This window comes from Phymastichus coffea, unplaced genomic scaffold, assembly GCF_024137745.1.
Source record: "Phymastichus coffea isolate CEN01 unplaced genomic scaffold, Cenicafe_Pcof_1.1 PCOF00003, whole genome shotgun sequence".
Classification (NCBI taxonomy): domain Eukaryota; kingdom Metazoa; phylum Arthropoda; class Insecta; order Hymenoptera; family Eulophidae; genus Phymastichus; species Phymastichus coffea.
The window spans coordinates 5,708,127-5,727,339 of record NW_026706814.1 but is presented as its reverse complement, the minus strand read 5'-3'; the positions used below and the strand labels follow the sequence as shown (position 1 = coordinate 5,727,339).

The following is a 19,213-nucleotide window of genomic DNA, read 5'->3' as shown; positions in this document are numbered from 1 at the left end:
TGTCCCCATATTTATTATAACACCAATAAACGCCCACATTTCTTCGATGGTTACATTCCGCTAATTTCGCCATATCGAGTAAGGAGATAATGTTTTTCCATCTAATTTTTTTGCGGCATAATTATTGGTTTCGATAACAATTTCATTCACCAGTTCATTAGTAACAAAGAGTTTTAAAAAATCCAATGGTTCTTCCTTATCTGATGGTGCGTGCGGTCCTGCAGTAGTGTCGCCGGCTATGAATGGTATTCTTGCCGGTGTTTCTTCAGATTCAGTGCAAGTAATCCATTCGGAACTGTCCGACTGTGAGTCTTCTGTAGTATAAGTATCACTGTCACATTCACTGTCTATTACTCGGATCTTTCGCCTTATGACACCTCTCACTTCGTCACTATCTTCACTACTGCTGTTATTCTCTGTACCTTGAAGCTCTCTGTGTAGACCCGTAATTTCCTCCTTGAGCATCGTGAAATCGAACTCATCTTCACTTGAACTTAATTCAGCATTACGTTCCATGTTTTTAGGGATCAAAAACTTTACATTCAGCAGTCTCTCTGCTACGACTGTCAGGTTCGAACTGATGCCGAAAATGCAGTCCGGTTCGTGGTTGCGGACTAATCCCAAATAAGAAAATGTTATCTCCATTTCCGTTTACACTTCTTAACATTGTATAGAAAGAGCGTAAGAACATGCGTCGAACAAAGTAAACGAAAACAGTTAGTCCCGCGTATCGAGTTACCGCAGCAAACCAAGTGGTGAGCGAAGGTCACCTCTCGAGTTGCGGTAGCACACCCGATGGTGAGTGAGAGTCACCTCTCGAGTGCAAAGGGTTAAAAATTATATTAAATGAACACCAAAAAAACATTAACTCAGATACAGTGGTAGCTACACATAGAAGAACCTTCTCACACGAATTAGATTGGGACAAAGCTACGTGAGATATTGGAATATGAGAAGAGTTACAAGAAACGCAGAATATCGGAAATGTTGCTCATCAGCTTACCTAAAAACACTTTAAATAGAAAAGAGGATACACAATATCTTAGTCATATTTATAAGCCTTTATTAAGATCGATGAGGAAGGGATGATAGATGAAGAATATATATATATGTGTGTTGAAATATTTGATTTCTTACTGTATTGTAACATGACTGGCTACGAACTATATGTTTTAGCCTATGATAATTTGACTACGATAGAAATCAGGTACACACATATACATATAATTTGCCTTTAAAATTACATTAGCAACTTTATTATTAATAATTTGTTGTTTTTCTGTTAATAAAACCTGAAGAGGTCAGGAAAAGTGCTGACGAAACGTTGCTGAATATAATTGAAATTAAATGAATTTTTAAACTTCTTATAAAGTTAATTATATTAGTAATCTTGATCTTAGGAGTCATCCCTATAAATAAACTACACACTTATTTTATTATAAACGTTTCGCAATTTTATTTATTGCCACCTCAGTACATCTGTTGAATATATATATTATTATAAATAAATGAATTCTTTCAATATTAGTATTGTATTATAATATAAACATACGTTTTCTAATGTAGATAAAATTGAATAAATTAAAAGTTCTTCCGCACATATATAGTCATTACACTTTAATTAAATAAATATTAATTTTTCTGTCTAATAATAAATATAAATAAATTAACAATCTTTTGTCAGTTAGGTAAAAACATAATTTGTCAATTAGGTAAAAACACATCATGATCAGCAAATTAAAAGCCAAGTAACTGTTATGAATATAATAACATATCGTACTGTATATGAAATAAAAGAGAAAGACAGAGAGAGACACAACAAGAGAAAGAGTGTACTTGATGAGTGGGGGAAACACTGGAAGGAAAGGGAATTAGTGATGTAGTGTAATATCTATGTTTATTTTTCGTACTGAAACTAAATAGCTTTTATGATGTTGAGTATTCTTGAGTATTGATTGTTTAAATATTTTGTATCTTCCTGTGAATTGATGGTATTATCCGTAATTTTAATATACACTGACTCTGCGATGCATCTCTCTCTGTAATTAGCTTCTAAATGCTTGATTTTTGCATTCTCCTAATCAAATTCATGTTCCGGATTATTCACGATATGGGCCGGTATAGGTAAAAGTTTAAATCTAGAGTTGACTGGATCTTCAATAGTTTTTTTCACGGAATATTTATGTTCACTAATTCTATTTTTGAGAGCCCTTTTGCTTTCACCGATGTAATTCGATGGACATTGTTTACACTGAATATTATAAATTGTGCCTGTTTTCTCCCATTTCTTTAATTTATCTTTGCCTAGAACAATAATATTAGATAGCTTGCTTGTCATTTTTGGTATGCATACAATGTTACTCTTCTTTAATGATGATTTGTATTTATAGAAAAATTCTTCTTTAAATGGAATTGGAAAGTAAATTGTCGGTTTATCGTTATTGTTTTTATTCTGTGTATTGTTATGACTATATGTATATTTTCTAATGCGATCTCTGATGCACACACCAACAAAAATTCTTATAAAGTTGTTTTTCTAATCAACGCTGTTCTCTTCTCTTATTTATCGCAGTTATTTATAACATTACTGGTATTGTATTTTAAAGCACTTCTAAAATCAACGCCAATGTGAATAGTCATTATATTAATTTTAGGAGTCATATTTGATTCTCTTCAATGAAAGCGGTATGAACGTTTTGATCATACGAGACAAAACCAACATAGTTATTTTTCTATATATCGTGGCATTATAAGGTATAATTAAATACTTTTAGTATTTTGTACGCATCTGAACGCGCATATGTGGCCGTACATTAAAAGCCTTATTTCCTAGAAAATTTTGTTATACCTACCCGTAATGTAAAATATTGCCTTGATTGTCATGTGACTGCTTGTCACCGATTCATCACACGGTTGTACCCTTATTTGACCTTTTTTAACTTGCATAACTATCATAATGAATATTTCTTTTTATTTCATCTATTATTATTATATTTGGTTTGAACAAAGTATATATGTCTGAATAAAATTTTTTTAACTCTTAGAATATAATCTTTTTATTATAAAAATACTAAAAATTTTGTCTTCTCTGTTTTTAAATTAGAGGTAACGGTTTTACAAAATAAATTATAGGAATATGAACATTATATATGTATGATTTAGTAGCTTTTCCTCCTTTGACAATTTTTAAGTTGCACAAATATTATTATACAATTTATAATTATTTTACTTAGATTTACCAGTCAATAATAGAAATATTATATATATATATATATACATATATATATGCCTATATATATGTATTTATGGTTAGGTGTGATGACATTGCTTAAAATTTGTGAATTAACCTAGAATTTTCATATTAAATTTAATAGGCTTTTATAAAAAAAATATGATTGTAAAATGCAAATATGAATAATATATATATTTTTTGCAAATCTGAATAAATATATATTTTTGTATGTGATATAGTACATTGCAAATAATGCTTATAATTATTTGAAAACAATAATATTCAAAGATTATTTAGATTGGCAATTATGATTATTAACCAACGGCTATAACTATAATATTAACAATTAGTAGTGAATATTACTGTTTTACTTATATTTTCTTTTATTACAGAGTTTATAATGTAATGATAGATTATTTATGTAATCATTAGTAGTTTGGTGATTTCAATAATTAAAAAAATAATATAAAATGGACAATATTTTTAATGTTGAACTACTATTCAATCAAGAAATGTTAATAAGATTTATTTGGATTTGAAAAAAAAATATGAACATAAATAATTGAAAATTCCTAAAATATTATTACAATCATAATTAATAAAATTCCTAAATACATTTTTAGTCAAAAATTAAAGAATAATCATATCTTGATAATAAAAATAGTAATATATTGGTACTACATATTATCATTGCTTTTTTGTAATATGATGTATCTAAAATTTTTTATTTACAAAAACAAATCTAACTTGTATATGTATTATATATTTGTATTAAGTCTTTGTCCTTAATATATTATTGGCACTAATGTATTTTAAAACATCAAATAACTAATGTTCAACTTCAAAAGGCACAAATGTTATAAAAAGTTTCATAACATAGGTACCTTTTACATGACATTATCTCTCTATTAACCACTTTGACTGTCTCCAATAACCATGTGCCACCACATTAATCCATTTGAAAAATTGACCAAGTTTTAACTGCATTTATTTTAATTTTTTTTTTCTTGATTGAGCACATGTTTAAGAACCACAGAATTTTTTATTAGGCTGATGACAATCATATCAAAATTTTCATATGAGATTTAATAATAGAGAAGTTCACTTCTATTTATTTGTAATATTTTCCTGTGGATTTTATGGTAACAGGTTGTAAAATGCATTAGTATTTCAGTATATTATGCATTTATAAAGAAAATCAATATTATGCTGATTATTTATTAGCATCGGTAAGCAATTCAAATTCAGGGGGGTCTGTGTTTTGGCAATTTTCTGCATCCCTGTGTTAAAATATATAGTAATGTGGGTGATTTTATATACAATTCAAACAAAATCATACTAAATGTGTCTGTTATAATTCTATGTATATATTATGTATTTGTATTCAATATTTGTAATACTCTTTTTAGAACTAATATAGTTCACGAAATATCAATCAACTGATAGGGTATAATGACCAATAGTATTTTTTAACTTGAATATATCAAAAATAAGATGATGAATCTTAAAACTAAAATTATTCTAGAAATCCTTCATACCTAAGTATTCAAAAAATCTATGAAATGAAAATAAGCAATAAAAAATAATATGTATTATACATATGTCTTTTGACGCTTCTTCAGAAACCTACATTTTCCTATTTCATGTTTTAATCCTAGCATGAATGTAAAAGTCATTAACAAAAGCCTATAAATATTTTTAACTTCATATTTTTTAACACACTTATGAGAAGAGTCGAAATAATCAATGAGTAGTACCCCTAATTATAACTAAATACATTAATATATATATTTATTTTTAAATGCATCCAACTATTAATCTAAATTCTGTAGTAGTTGATCACCCTTGTCAACTATTAAATCATTGCAAGTTTTTACATTTAGAGATCGACCATTCCTTTTTCAATACAATTTCATTTAAATTGTTTAGATGGTTAAATAAAACTTTTCAGTTTTAAAAAAGTCAATGTTATTCACTTAATTAAGTTAATGTTAGTCAAGTCATGAGCACAAGAAAATTTTACAAGAATCAAGATTAAATGGAAAAATATTGAATAAATTATATTTGATGTTAAATTATATGAAATATTTTTAAGAGTTCTTCATATCCCTTCATAAATATATAAACTAATGCAAAATTAGATAGAGTTTTTTCTATCATTTTATTTACAATAATGATAACAATATATAGAAAAAAATATAAATGGATAAATTATTGTAATCAATGTACTCTAAATCAATTCCAACGTGTACATAACAGTAGTTTTAGCAAATAAAAATGTTGAAAATGATTCTACAAATATAAATAAAAGCTCAAAATTGACATGTTTATAAACAATTGAAAAATAAAATTTTATTAAATTTTATTGAATTTTATTGAAGGACCATTTTTTAACTTTTTTTTTGAAAAAGCTACTATACCAAATAATCCAAAAATGATTTACAGTATTTTTATTAAAATAATCTATTGATTTATAATTTTTTCTACGCGTTGCAATTATTGGAGGTTCTAAACAATACAGTAAAGTCTATATATATATACCAATTTACGGTATCTATAAAATATGGTTTAGATAGATGTTGACCAGGAAGAGGGGTCATTTGATTGTATCATTAGTTTTGACCTTGAGATCAATTTTGAAGGTTATTTCAAGGTCACGATGATTTTATTTTTAATAGATACGCTATTTATATCTGCTGTTACGTCCGGAATTTATCAATATTTAATTAAACTTACTTGGAAAATCCGCCTAGAGTAAGCGAAAATTATAGAAAGAGAAAAAAAAAGAATTAAAGGGAGAACCTGTTGTAGCGGGTACCCTTCGCTACCTTTTGAATTGTTCCTTTATTGTTTGATTTGTTTTTCGAGTTGTTTCCTTTTAATTTGTTGACCTGCAGTCCGTCGCTTGCCAAGGAAATGATTGTGCCTAAAGCACCGCTCACGGCCAGTCACACTCCACAAGACGAGAGGGAATTCGGAAGTTTTCGGTTAAGTTGAAATTACAATTTTAAGAAGTATCGACACCTTTATTAAATTAATACTTATACTTGACGTTTACAAGAAAATTTAATCGGTTTTAAATGCACTTTTCTAATTTTTAAAGTTTCGACACCTTTACTAGACTTTACGCGCAAGTCTTTACTGCTTCACTGCTGGTTACCGAGTGTGGCGAGTCCTCCTGCAATCGAGGAAAAAGCTTCGCGATGACCCGCCCATGGACGTATTCGCCAATGTCACCGACCAATGGGCTAATTGCTTAATCAGCTTCGCGAATCGTTGCATATTCCATTCAGCAACTCTCGTGAAAGCATGAAAGAAGAGAACTGTCTCTCTCGCCTTCATGACGTGCTTTTGTCAAAGCGCAATTAGACGGAAAGCTATACGCGATTTCCTTTCTCCGCAGGAAACGGCATCGGCTTACATGTACATTCCATTTAGAGGTCGATTCGTACCGAAGTTGCTGATCGCGAGAGACCGCGCAGTTAGCCGTTCGCGTGAGAAAGAGTAAAGGTCACTCGCAAACTGCTACTTCGGCAACATATCAGTGTCTGATGTCTGGCTTGCTTGGGACGTAACACTGCGGATTTCGAAAGAGCAGAAAATTTTACATCAAACTGTTTTTATGAAAATATTATTTTTGCAACTTTTGAGAGGTAAAAAATGAAGTTTAAATGTCTGAAAAGTGATCTGGTATCCTTTTGTTGAAATGACATTTTCTGGGTAACAGAAATATGTATAATGCTGAAGCAAAAAGGTCAATGAATCCTAAATGAATCAGTGAAGCGTAAATCACTTTATTTTTCTTTCTTTATTTATTTATTATCGCATCCCCCTGTAAGGCTATTAGCGACTCATAGATACATATATTAATTACATTAATTAGCAGAATTAATATTAGTTATTACATAGACCGCAGTTGTAATGTGGTATAAATTATTGTGATTAGGTGGTTCCATGTATAAAGAATTTACAATATATTCATGATTTTTGTTTCTTGAAGGAACTTGCTAGTATTCTTGAATTGTAGAACGTTATTAAGAAGCTTGCTTAGGTTATTTGCTAGTTTGTGTTTGCGCTGTTCGTTCTGGTACGTGTACGTACATCATTTGCGTCATACACGTGACGCCTGCGTTGCCTAACCAAACGTCCACGACGAGCTCTCTGAGTTATGCGACTTATTTGTCTATGATCTGGGTGTTGTCGGTGAGGAAAGCGTTCAGCGTAAAGTCTAGCTGCAGCACGATAATTATTATGACTTGTCCCTAAAACCAATAACATATCCATAATCTCATTCGGCTGATAGTCAGGCATTTTTAGAGGTTTCAATCACTCAAACAAAATTAAGATCACGTAATTACAATCGGAACTTCCAAGACTAATGGAAATAGAAAATTTGAAAAATTACTCAATTTTCATGATTAATTTCCTTTTGATGATTTTTCAAAATTTGGAACGTAAAGGAATTGAAGTTATTTTGTTTTTGTTAAGTTGAAGAATTTTTCATACATTTGTAGTATGATATTGCATTAGTAATTTTTTGCAATGAATATTTAATTTACATGTAACATCATTCTGATATTATATAATTACAAAATACAAATAATAACTTTAAGATTATCATCTGAATTTTGGAATGGTGATGTCAGAATATGACAATAAATATCTACATAATTCTTTAATGAGAAAAACATAAAAACGAAAGCTTAGTCTGTAACCGAAGATGAAGGCGGAATGACCTTGAACATAACTTGAAAGGCAAGGTCATACAGATATGTACCCTTGAAAGTTGAAGAAACTTGTTTGAAGAGTTTACGCTTAACCTTAGGCGTCCCAGATTATTCGGGCCGGAAAAATGACCTGTACATGGCCTTGGGGTTCATGCGGATCCCACACATATTACCTTATCTGAACGTAGAATTTCCCGTTCTTTCCGAATCCGGGGTGAAAAATAGGGGTTCCTATTTAAAAAAACAAAGTTGACCTTCAAATGACATTGAACATGACCTTAGAGGTTAAAGGCAAGGTCACAGGGATATGCTCCCCTCAAAGTTGGGCAACTTTCATCTGAACTATTTTTCGCTAACCCCCATAGTTTCCGAGAAAATCGACTGGGTCATTTAAAATGGCCCACCCTGTATATGTTGGTGAATTCAATGTGTGTGTCCTATTCTCAATCGAGTGATACAGATTTTCTCTCTTCTATTGAAGTTTTTTGATAGGTTATTTTGCAATACGTTTTTTTTATTTTTTTAGTGAGCTAGTGTTGGATTTGTGTCTCCACATATTAGTTATTTTTCGGTTAATTTTTTTTGCTATTTCCATAAGGTTTGAGTCTCAGTTGGAGAAATAGTAGTCGCAGTCTATATTGTGTTGGATAAAAAGTTTCTTGGCTCGAAAGTGGAATGGGTTTTTTGATGCAATTTATTTGCGTCATACAAGGTGTGTTTAAAAAGTAAGGTGACTGTATTTTTAAGAAAAAATATTTATTTATTTATCAATATTTATGTTGTCTCCTTCAAAGTAATCTCCCTCAGATACAATACACTTATTCCAACGGTTTTTCCAATCCTCAAAGCACTTCTCATAAGCACTTTTCGGTATAGCCTTGAGCTCTTCCAGCGATGCAGTCTTTATCTCTTCAATCGTTGCAAATCTCCGTCCTTTCCTAGGTCTCTTTAGTTTTGGAAACAAGAAAAAGTCAAATCCAGTGAATATGGTGGCTGAGGCATGATTGTGGTGTTGTTTTTGGCCAAAAAATCTCTCACAAGCAAAGATGAGTGAGCAGGGGCATTATCGTGATGCAAAAGCCATGAATTGTTTTTCCACAATTCTGGGCGTTTTCTTTGTATTGCTTCTCGCAAACGGCGCATAACTTCAAGATAATACTGTTTATTGACCGTACGTCCATATGGTAAGAACTCCTGATGCACCATGCCATGGTAATCGAAGAAAACAGTGAGCAAAACTTTGACATTTGATTGAACTTGGCGTGCTTTTCTCGGTCTTGGCTCATCTGGGCTTTTCCATTGGGACGATTGGACTTTGGTTTCAATATCTTAACCATATACCCATGATTCGTCACCAGTTATGACCCTTTTGAGTAAATCTGGGTCGTCGTTGACGTCATTCAACAGTTCTTGAGCGATGCTCATGCGACGGTTCTTTTGGTCAAAATTTAGCAATTTCGGAACAAACTTCGCTGACACACGTCTCATGCCCAAAACTTTAGAAAAAATTTCATGGCACGAGCCAAGCGATATACCAACATCCTCAGCAACTTCTCTGATAGTGATTCGACGATTTTCCAGAACAATTTTCTTCACTGCTTGAACGTTTTCATCAGTTGTTGACGTGCTTGGGCGTCCAGAGCGAGGCTCGTCATTGGCATATTCCCGGCCATCTTGGAAGAGTTTGTACCACTTGTAAACATTTTTTTTACTCAGAAGAGTTTGACCATCTGCCACCGTCAACATTTCAAGTGTTTCGGAGCACTTTATTTTATTTTTTACACAAAATTTGATGCAAATCCTTTGATCCATATTTTTCGATAGCAAGAAATCGCCGAGCACGCAAAACACTTATAACCTTTACGCCTCTCACAATCAAACAAAAAATGCTATACACTTGAAAATTGGTACAGATGTTCGGGAAGAGTGTACCAACATAACAAAATAAAAAAATCGATAATCGAAAGTACGTTGCCCGTGAAATTTGAAAAGTCACCTTACTTTTTGAACACACCTCGTATATTAATATGATTTTTTAAGAACAGGCTGTAGGTTTGGTTTTTGAGTAAATATAGAATTTTAATTGCATAATTCATGTCTAGTTTTTGCCGCCTAAGGGATAGGGGTAACATGTTGCTTTTACTGAGTATACTGATTACCTGACTTGTTCGGAATGCTCCTGTTGCTATTCTCATACTTGCACATAAATTACATTTAGTTTGTTTAGTGTGCTTTCATTGGCTAATCCATATGCTGTGCATCCGTAGTCTAATTTGGATTGAATCAGGGTTTTGTAGGTGTTTGTTATTATTTGTTGATTTGCTCCCTAGTTCCTTGCTGATAGGGGCTTTTAAAGTATTCATTCGGCGTATGCATTGATTTTTCAGTTGGGTAATGTATGGTCCCCAGGTTAGTCGTTTGTCGATAATGAGGCCTACAATTTGGACTTCATTGATTATTTTATTAGGTTCTTTCCTGATGTATAAGTATACTATCGCTCACGTACCCCCCCCCCCCCTCCGAGCTAAATTAATCAAACTTTAAAGTGTAACCCAATTTTTACTTGCCTTGAACGATATATTCCAATATATCTAAGCACCGGTTACAAGATCAACATGCGCCGATGACATCACCTTATTTGTTGAAGGCAAAAACATAGAATCAGTGCTAAATTCATGCAGTCAGTCTTAAACAAACTAAATGAGTTTGCCTGCATCTGCGGATTTCAGTTTTCTACGACCAAATCCCAAGCTGTAATTTTCCAAAACTTAGGCAACAGCAACGAGGACATCTACACTGTCGTTCACGTGCTTTTACCCCCTCCGAGCAAACTTGTTCATATTTCCTTTCAAAAGCAAGTTTCATATTTTCTTTCAGAACTAACGTACGAGTACAGAGATGAGCGCAGCACATTTGAAAGCTCTTTACAAGAGATTCATTTTCTTTCCAAATGTTCATTTACAAATTTTTCACTTTTGTTTTCGAAAAATAATCTGAGAAAATTCCACGATAAATAAATTTCATAGAAAAAGGAACTTTTTCTTTCATGTGCACTTTTATCTTTGATTTGAACTTAGAGATTTATGAACATTTGGAAAGAAAATGTAATTTTTCGAGACAAATGCTCAAACGTGAGTCATATTTTATGTAAATAATTTTTGCAATAGTGATTTAGATAGGATTTGGAAAGAAGAAGAAAATCTCGAGCTCAAAATTTTCCTACGATTTTTCCCTAGAATTGGCAAGAGATAAAAAATGTACTTAAAATATCGGAATTTTTATCGATGAATAATTATTTGAAAGAATTAGAAAAACCATTTTATTGTACTCGTGATATATACCATTTGAAAGCTCTTGGAAAGTCGTAAAGACTTGGCCGTAGAGAACTGAAATCTGGAGATGCAGACAAACTTATTTAGTTTGTTTAGGGCTGACTGCATGAGTTTAGCACTTGATTCTATATTTTTGCCTTGAACAAATAAGATGATGTCGTCGATGAACGTTAAACTTGTGACCGGTGCTTGGATATATTGGAATATATCGTTCAAGGCAAGTAAAAATTGGGTTACACTGATAACCAACCCTTGTGGAACTCCCATTTTAGATACTTACCGCCTTAGATAGGATGTTGAGTATTTGAACTCTAATGCTCCTGTCAGTAAGAAAGTTTTTAATAAAATGGTACATGAATCCTGTGGTTTTTAGTTAGTTTAAAATTTGTAAAATTCTACGACGCCATAATAGATCATAGGTTTTAGTCATATGGGTGATTCTCATCTGAAGTTCAAATTTTGACAGTCAATTAAGATTTTAAAAAATAGTTTAATTTTTCATTTCTATCACATGTAATATGTTTGTACTAAGCTATAGAAGAAGGATATAGCGTGGGCATGCAGGATTCAAAGAATTAAACAAATTAACAAAAATTGTTAGCCAGGAGAATTACATGGATGCCAGGGGAATTTCACATGCCAGGGAAATTACATGACAATTTTTTTATATTTTCAGACTTTTACTATAAAATAGGCAATTCGGAATAATCACGTAATAAACTATTAAATGAGTGTCAAATTACCGCATATAATTTAATAAGCAGTAGCTATTGCTTTAAAAGAAATAGCCTGCCGGGGAAATTACTACAACAAAAAGTATACGCGGCCATACTCTTATTATATTTGATATAACTATTATATTTAATAATGTTATCACTAATATTTCAATTCTACATCATAATAACAACCAAAATAAATAACTTCCAAGAAATAGCCATTAATTGTAATCAGAATAAGACTAACTTTAATATAATTAAAAAAAATCCTTAATTTTACGAAAAAATGTCGAAAGTACATAAAACTCTGTAACAAAGCTCAAAATACAAATGATCCGTTTACCAAATTTTTGATGCAATACTCACATACTAACTACAAACTTGTGCCATGTGTACGTTGATTCAAGGTTAATACAATCGTATGTACAGCATCTTTAAAATCATGGAAAAAAAATTACAGCCAGGGGACGTTACAATTTAACGAATATTTATTTGAAAAATAAATAAATAATGCGATATTAAAAAATGTTGTGATGGTAAGTTATTTGGCTATAAAAAACAAACAAATTATGATTTTGATATTAACTTAACTCATATTATTAGAGAGATTATATGTTATTTACATAAGTTTGAACTTTAGATGAGAATTACCTATATCTAAACAAACTGCGAGTAGGTGGTGCTTTCGCGCGATGGCTTCGCATATGTTGGATTTTATTGTTACCAGGCAGTTGAAAGTGATACGGCCCTCTCTAAATCCACTTTATTAGTTGTGGAGTATGTTAGTTGTTTCAAGAAACCTTTTCAGTCCTTTATTAACGATTTTTTCGAGAATTTTGCACATACAGCAAATTAAGGCGATAGGTTGATAGCTGTTTTTATCGTATTTGTTTTTGTGAGGTTTTAGCAATGGAATTACTATAGCTTATTTCCGTTCATTGGAGAAACGTTTATTTGTCCATATTAGGTTGTAGATATCTTCTAGACATTGAATAATTCTGGGTGGTAAATTTTTGAGTAGAATATTCGGAATATTATCAGGTCCAGGGCAGGTATTTTACTATTTTGAAGTACTTTAGTCAATTCTTCCAACAAGATAATGTTATTTATTGAGTTATCATAGTTACCTTGTTGTGGATCTTCTAGTGGAATATGTGAGCATTTAAATTCTCAGTTTTGACTATATAGCATATGTTGTTTCTCTGATAGAGGCATCAGAGGTAAGAAGTGTTTGGTGTGCTCGGCGATTTTCTTCTATCGAAAAGAATGGTGCAAAGAGTTTGCATTAAATTTTGTGTGAGAAATGGAATCCAGTGCTCTAAAGCTCTTGAAATATTGATAATTGCATACGGTGAGTCTACTGTGAGTACGAAAAATATGTATAAGTGGTATAAGCTATTCCAAGAAGGCCGAGAGAATGTCAAAGACGAACCTTGCCCTGAACGTCCCAGCACATCAACAATAGATGAAAACGTTGAAGCAGTGAAAGAAATTGTGTTAAAAAATTGTCGAATCACCATTTGAGCAATTTCAGAAGATTTTGGCATATCGTTTGGCTCATGCCATGATATTATTTCGGATGTTTTGGGCATGAGACATATGTCAGCGAAATTCGTTTCAAAATTGCTCAATTTTGATCAAAAGATTCGTCGCATGACCATCGCCCAGGAGATGTTGAAAAAAGTCAATGAAGATCCTGATTTTCTCAAAAGGGTTATAACTGGTGATGAATTGTGGGTATATGGTTATGATCTCGAAACTAAAGTCTAATCATCCCAAAAAAGCACACCAAGTTCGATCAAATGTCAAGGTTTTGCTCACTGTCTTTTTTGATTACTGTGACACAGTTCATCAGGAATTCTTACGACAAGGTCGTACGGTCATAAGGAGTATTATCTTTAAGTTATGCGTCGTTTGCAAGCGGCAACACGCAAAAAGCGTTCGGAACTTTGGAAAAACAATTCGTAGATTTTGCATCACGATAATGCACCTGCTCATTAATCATTGCTTGTGAGAGATTTTTTGGCCAAAACCAACACCACAGTCATTCCTCAGCCTCCATATTTTCCGGATTTGGTTCCTAGTGACTTTTTCCTTTTCCTAAAACTTAAGAAACTCATGAAAGGACATCGATTTTCAACGGTTGAAGAGATAAAAACTGCTCCACTGAAAGAATTCAAGGCTATACTTCAAAATGATTATCAAAAGTGCTTCGATGATTGGAAAAAGCACTGGTACAAGTGTATTATATCTAACAGGGATTATTTTGAAGGGGACAACATAAATATTGATCAATAAATAAGTATATTTTGAGAAAACCATAAAGTCATCTTACTTTTTGAACACTCCTCATATGTGATGTATAAATGACATTTTTTGGTTGCACTAAATCCCCGATGGTACATGTGTATTCAGTGAGTGTGAGTTCTTCAGTACAGTATGAGTAGGCCTTGCTCTCTTTTGGGTATCTGATCCTTTTGAGTGACGTTAGCATAACTGGAGTTGGAGGTATTAATTGTGATAGTTGGTATTTTGACTTGGAGATATTAATGCCATTTCCTTACTCTAGAAAATAGCTCTCTAGAAGTGAGGAATTTATACGGCTAAGTCCGTGTACACGTGCGACTGAATACAATAACACTTGTGCGGAGCGACAGCACCGTACGTCCGAACGCTACGAGAGCCACACGTGAACTCTCAATCTCTTTGACTAGCTTAAACTTCAGGTAAATTTTCAAAGTTGTGGGAAGTTATAATGCATTTTTGATTGTTAGACCATATTTTTGACTGCAGAACCTGTTTTTTGACAGTGGATACTTAAAAAATGGCATTTTTAACACAAGTATAGGGGTTTTTTATTTTTTAACCTGACCTTTTTGAAGGTCACATCAAGGTCAAAAGTACTTTCATCTTACTTTTAGCGTATCTTACAACAACGTAGACGTAGTAAGTTTTGTTTTTTTGGTGGTGCTTATTCAATGTGAGCCTCCATGCCTCTCACTGACGTTTTATTTTAAATGAATTATCCTCTCAGGAATTATTCGAAATAAGAAAAAACAAAGTTAAAATACATTACCCAGCCCGACGTGAAATTTGCTCATAAGATGAGACTAGTTATTTCCGGTAGATTTTTGGTCGCTGAAGTACAATAACATCTTGAATATATTTTTTTTTTTGAAATCTAAGTATGCTATCTTAAAGAAGTACCTTTACCCTCTCAAACACTTTTTTTAAGTCTGGAATATCTTGTTTTCTATCAAAGATATCGTCATTTGAAGTTTACTGTTATAGCAATTCCGTTAAATCCTGAAAATAGAGTGAGTCATTTAAAAAATCGATGTTACGTATTTTATTGTTCTTGGGATAACCGAATCGATACTCATTATGGAAACTGCACCATAACCTCAGAATACCCGATTATGGACCTCCATGAGACGTTTTTTCTACAGATATAAAGATAGTGTAGATGATCGAAATAGTATTTTTTATAGAATAAATTATTACTGGAAACCTTTAAATACCTAACTTATATCCAATGATACCGTAGGCATTGGAGCAGACATCGGTTCAACGATAAACACTTTAACCTAAAGCGGTGCAAGAGACTCTTACAAACCAATTTCCTTGACCTTTAAGGCCGGTAACCTGCTGGTTTTCAACCTCCGACCATCTCAACCTAATTTCATTAATCCTCGAGCCCGATAACCTGCTGGTTTTCAACTCCCGACCCTCACGATAAGAAGAATGCATTAACCAAGTTTTACCTGCTGGAAAAAATTACAACTCGTACGAAATGAGTAAAAATACAGTATGACTGAAAAAAATTATACTAAAATCTAATTGCATTGTTTTTCAACACAAAATTTTACATTATTTACAAGGTGTGATCAAAAAGTAAGGTGAATTTTGAAATTTAGCGGGCTACGTCCGTTCGATCTTCGACTTTTTTATTTGCTTATGTCGGTACACTCGTCTAGAACATACGTTCCAAATTTCAGCTTTGTAGTATGTTTGGTTTGTTTGTGAAAGGCATCAAGGTTAGAAGTGTTTTGCGTGCTCCGCGATTTGCTGCTGTCTAAAAACATGGATCAAAGAGTTTGCATTAAATTTTGTGTGAAAAATGGAATCAAATGTTCCAAAACACTTGAAATGCCGAAAGTGGCATACGGTGAGTCTACTTTAAGCTAAAAAAATGTTTACAAGTGGTATAAACTCTTCCAAGAAGGCCGAGAAGACACCGACGACGAACCTCGTTCTGGACGCCCCAGCACATCAATAACTGATGAGAATGTTGAAGAAGTGAAGAAAATAGTGTTGGGAAATCGTCGAATTACCATTAGAGAAATTGCTGATGATATTGGCATCTCATTTGGTTCGTGCCAATCAATTTTGACGAGTGTTTTAGACATGAGACGTGTGTCAGCGAAGTTTGTTCCGAAATTGCTCAATTTCGACCAAAAGAAACGTCGCATGAGCATCGCCCAAGAGCTACTGAATGACGTCAACGATGATCCAGATTTACTCAACAGGGTTATAACAGGTGACGAAACATGGGTATACGGTTATGACGTCGAGACTAAGACTCAATCGTCCCAGTGGAGGCATTCTGGATCACCAAGACCAGAAAAAGCACGCCAAGTTCGATCAAATGTAAAGGTTTTGCTTACAGTTTTCTTTGACTGCAGGGGCGTGGTGCATCATGAGTTCTTGCCACAGGGTAGAACAGTAAATAAGGAATATTACCTGCAAGTTATGCGCAATTTGCGCGAAGCAATCCGCCAGAAACGTCCGAATTTGTGGAAAAATAAAAATTGGCTTTTGCACCATGATAACGCCCCTGCTCACACATCGTTGCTTGTGCGCGAATTTTTGGCTAAAACCAACACAGTAACGATGCCACAGGCACCGTATTCCCCAGATCTGGCCCCCTGTGACTTCTTCTTGTTCCCAAAACTGAAGAGGCCCATGAAAGGACGGCGTTTTGCCACGATTGAGGAGATAAAGACGGCATCGAAGGATGAACTAAACAAGATCGCAAAAAATGATTTTTTGAAATGCTTTGAGGATTGGAAAAAGCGTTGGCACAAGTGCATTATATCCGAGGGTGATTACTTTGAAGGAGATAAAATGAAAATTGATGAATAAATAAATTATTTTTGAGAAAAATAAAAATTCACCTTACTTTTTGATCACACCTCGTATATTCGGTAATGTTCATAGTGATGATACGAAACCATTTACCAAATTTGTCGTTCGAAAAACTTTACGACCCTTATAAGAGGGATGAGAATGCAGTGAAAATACGATTTTTCACACAACATTTAAACTACGAACTCTAAACTCACCAAATCCCAAGTTCACAACCCTAAAACTATAAACAAATGTCGAACGTTTGTAGCAGCAACGTACGTTTCCGGAATGAACCGCGAGAAGGTATCGATCACTGAGTCCTCTTTATTTTTGTTTTTGATTTTGTTTTTTTTTTAATTTTACTAGTATTATTATTTTTAAAGTTTTGAACAATAGACTGTTGAATATACTGTTAGTATTACGTACAATTGTTGAAATTTTATTGTTTTTGAAAATACTTCAGTGAAAAGTTACTATTTAAAAAATCAGTACCTTAAGTTTTTATATAGGCAGAAATCTAAGTTTAGTATCCTGTCATGCAGTTATTACATCATCACGTTTGAGTAACCAATAGTAATCAGCTATCATGAGAGAATCCCATCGTCCTGGATACCTAAATTTAATAACTAGCAAGTCCTGCTAAAATCTCTCTCCCTGCTCATCACTAACATCACCTAAATTTCCATCCGGAACGAAATCAAGATGGTTATGCAAAAAATGTAGTTTTTAACTCATACGGCATCCTAGATCTTTAGATTTTTCTAACATATCTAAAACAAGCTCTTTGTAATTGGTTCCTTTTTTATTTCCTATTTATTTCCTTTTTAAGAAACTATTTATGACTTTTTCAAATGCATACCAGGCATTTTTTTTTGATAGACAGTTTTCTTGAAATCGTCATCTTTACACAGCAATTTTATTTGAAGTCCAATAAAAATTCCTCATTTTAGGTTTGCGTCACGAAGTTTTGGAAATGTTTTATGTAAATACTAAAAACATGCATAAGAATTTTTTGAACTCTCCATTTTTATATATAAATTATATTGATAACATGTTTGGCAGAGCAATCCCTTAAATTTGGTAATTAAAAACAAACACACCACATCAATTATATCGATAACGTTTCGTCAGCATGGTCACTGACCTCCTCAGATCTTTATTGAAAAACATTATATAATAATGAAATACAAATAAATACGGTCAATACACAAACAATTAAAAGCTTATTTTCCCTACCAAATAAATATTTTCATTTCTCTTCAGTACATCTTCACTCAGTCACATAATCTGTGTAACAAAAATTTGTTAAAGTCAAAGTATGATATAAAAACAGTGGTCAAAACATTTGGTCAAATCAGTGATCACATCAATAGTTAAACTGTACTGAAATGACTTTAACAAATTTTTGTTACACAAATTATGTGACTGATTGAAGATGTACTGAAGAGAAATGAAAATATTTATTTGGTAGGTAAATTAAGCTTTTAATTGTTTGTGTATTGACCGTATTTATTTGTATTTCATTATTATATAATGTTTTTCAATAAAGATCTGAGGAGGTCAGTGACCATGCTGACGAAACGTTATCGATAATTGATGTGGTGTATTTGTTTTTAATTACCAAATTTAAGGGACTACTCTGCCAAACTTGTTATCAATATAATTTATAAACTAAAAAAATGCACTTGATTGATCGCGCGTCTTTATGAACTGCTTCATTAGACCTAATGTTATATGCAGAGGAGGTAACAGAATTTTTTTTTGAATCAACTAACGCGTCGCGAAGGATATTCATGGATCCGAATATCAGAATCATCCTACTACGCCAGTACATTTTACCTAGTGCTACTTATCACTTCTACCCACACGCAGATAAAACATGAGTATTTGGTGTATTCACTTTGTTGGTCTAGAAGAATGGATAAGACGGTAAAACCACCGCATATCTTCCATTTATGTTTTTAGTAATCTATTATTTCAAGACGCAGTTTCATTTTTTCATATTTCTTATCTTAATCTGTTGAATATCCAATAGTAACGAACGCATACAGATTTCCGTTATGAAGGAGAGCTGCC

General features: G+C 32.7%; 1 protein-coding gene across 2 annotated transcripts in view; it reads left to right on the top strand.

Annotated features, from left to right (window-relative positions):
- The first annotated feature begins 2,992 nt into the window (after positions 1-2,992).
- Positions 2,993-19,213, top strand: part of LOC131664775 (glycogen [starch] synthase) — a 1,096,132-nt gene continuing 1,079,911 nt past the window's right edge. For both annotated transcript variants that reach the window (XM_058936134.1, XM_058936143.1), the window contains exon 1: positions 2,993-3,105. The gene's annotated coding sequence lies outside the window, so the exon portion shown is untranslated. The remainder of the gene's footprint in view (positions 3,106-19,213) is intronic.